Source organism: Athene cunicularia, assembly GCF_003259725.1.
Source record: "Athene cunicularia isolate RWA chromosome 2 unlocalized genomic scaffold, athCun1 chr2_part1, whole genome shotgun sequence".
NCBI lineage: Eukaryota > Metazoa > Chordata > Aves > Strigiformes > Strigidae > Athene > Athene cunicularia.
In genome coordinates this window covers 73858544-73861162 of record NW_020799095.1, presented here as the reverse complement: position 1 = coordinate 73861162, position 2619 = coordinate 73858544, and the positions used below count along the sequence as shown (strand labels likewise).

At 43.9% G+C, this 2619-nt stretch overlaps 1 long non-coding RNA gene across 1 annotated transcript; it reads right to left on the bottom strand.

The window, feature by feature from the left end:
* Positions 1-753: 753 nt before the first annotated feature.
* Positions 754-2613, bottom strand: LOC113476211. Its single transcript, XR_003397670.1, has 3 exons — positions 2165-2613; positions 1372-1548; positions 754-989 (listed from the first exon to the last, which is right to left on the bottom strand). It is a non-coding gene; the product is annotated as an uncharacterized LOC113476211 (long non-coding RNA).
* Between the last annotated feature and the right edge of the window lie 6 nt (positions 2614-2619).

The following is a 2619-nucleotide window of genomic DNA, read 5'->3' as shown; positions in this document are numbered from 1 at the left end:
GCACCTGGACTAGGGGGGGGGAAATCAGATACTTCTAAGAAGATTTTATGAGGTGAACAGATGAGGTTAGCTCACTATATTGGAGTAACTCTGTAATACAGCCTTGTCCTAAAGCGTTCCTGGATTAGGGTCCATGAGTCAACAGGAGGCTCTTCACTGGCTGTAGCGGTTCTGGAAGTGACTGCAGGACACAAGCCCGTTAGTTCTTAGGAGCATTGCTCCAGCATTTTTTACTTCCTATAAACTAAACAGACTTGCCATAGAAAACATCTCATATGGGGAAATGGTGACAGTCATAAACTATGTTCTGCAGATATTCCCTAGCCTTACTGTAAATTTCCCTTAAAGTAGCAAGGAATCTAAAGATGGGCACATACCAAGGATCTGGCAATTTTCCAGTGATGTTTGCTATTGAATAAAACTTTCAACACCCAGAAAAGCCTCTCAAAATAAAAAAGTAAAATAAAAATGTAAGATTCTCTGTTTCTCACTTTTCAATCTCAGGTACCTAACAGTATTGTTTTGTTAAAAGGCTCTTCTTTGAACACTCTACTTCCAAATACTCTCCCTGGTTGAGAGAGCAGTGTATGAATATGACACATCAAAAGTGTTTATGTCTTACAACATTTCTTAAACACCTCTTCTTCCCCAGTCAGGTGAGGTTCATTCTCTCCCTAACTGTTTACTGTCATCTCTTACTTCTGACCTATAGTTCTCCTGTCTCTTTTACGGTAGTATCCAGAGTGGGTAAAATTACTTCATACAAATTTTACTTCCTTTATCATTCTTGGAAATCTTTTTTATCTGCAGCATACATTCACAGGAGGAGGTATGGCAGCCTTTTCAGAGCCGTCTTTTGGCACACCCATTCTTCTACGTTGCTTCTATTCAGCCCTATCATTAAAATTATTACAGTTTTGGAGAGCAGAAAGGTGACTGGCTCAGCAAGTCAGTGTTATTTTCAGCCACACGAGTACAACAGTAACGTCCTGCAAGTATAAAAAATAATGTATCACATACAAAAAGATAAAATCCTTGGTTTTTTTGTCTGTAAGAGGATCTCTTTAGACCTAGAGTATCTTTGTCCCTGCCTCAGCCTCCTGATTTCCACGTAGGTAAGTCTCCCACTAGGCTGATACAAAAAGCATCTTTCCAGTTCCTTCTCCTGAGCTGGGGTTTTCTGCAGGAGTCCTCCTGCTCACTAGGTTTCTTCCTTTTCAATTAAGCGCCTCCCCAGCGCACCATTGGAGATAGGGGATAACCCCCCAACACTCCTGGAGCCCCAATCCTATGATTCAGCTATTAAAGAAAACACATTTTCTGAGATACTTTGCTCCTAACGCTGTTAAAGTTGGTTAGACAGGTGCTTACATGCATCATCCACATGGTAACAGCCCTCCTGTGCCACTGGTACCCAGTCAGACAGAAGGCCTCTCACTTATAAAACTGTAATCTCCTGCTTGTTGATTTTTGAAATCCTGGTCCAGAGCACACTGAAGCCAAGGGGATGTTTTTCACGGGCTGACATGGATTTTGAATCAAGTCAACCTTGTATGAAGCAAACTGTATACACACAACTGTCATACTCAGTTTGCTGAGTGAACTGCTTTCAATTTAACTTCTGCTGTATGTTATTAATGTGGCACAGTTATTAGCATTTAAATCATCTTTTACCTTGTCATCTCTATCTTTAGCTTTCCCTTTTCTCCCCAAGTATGATTTATAGAAGACTAGCTTAGTAGGAATGTAGTTGTAGACAAGGGTGGAATTGCATTTTTTTAGTATCGGGGCTTATTTAAATTTAAAGGACTAGGAAGTGAAATGAGATTAACAGAACTGTGACAAACATATCATTAGTGTTAGCTGCTTTTTCCCACTGTAATAATTTTCCTTTCATTTTCTTCTTTATGAACAGGTGAATGTGCCCACTAATTTTCTGATATTTTTGCTTAAGGAGGAGCATGGGAGAAACTACCTACTCTGCTTAGAAAACAAGAGCTTCTCAGCAAAACTGAGAGACTTGGGACAAGGATAAAAGCTATCTGGGATGCAGTATTTACTGTGGCTGCCCAGTTTAACACTTGTGAGCAAGTGTATACGGTCCAACTGAAAACATAACGACAGACCCTATACAATGTAGCCTGACACAAGACCAAGGCCTTACCTGTCACAAATACCCAAATGAGAGAACAGCGAGTTCCCCACACCACAGTGCTACGGCAAACAAGGACCCAGCTCGGGCAAAGGAGGAGCAGATACGTCAAGAACAAAACATGTTTTCAGTGCAAACGCAGCAACCGGGGATTAAAGGGATGAAGCAGGAGAGCTGTGTGCAAGGGAGACTGACAGCGAGCCAGGGGACACCGGGGTGTCTTCTCAGTGCCCAGGCCAGGGGACAGCCTTAGGTCACCAAGAGCGCTACAGAATTTGAGCCGGGCTGAAGTGCACGGATCTGTTCACGGCTGAAGTATGGTGGCAGCAGCTCCTCTTGCAGCGCCCCGATCTTTCCAGGCTTCTGTCCCGTGCCCATCACCGCGGACTCCCGGCTCACGACACACGGGCGGAGGAAAGGGCGCAGCCGGAGCCCCACCTGCCCGGAGCCCCGCCGGGGAGCGGCCC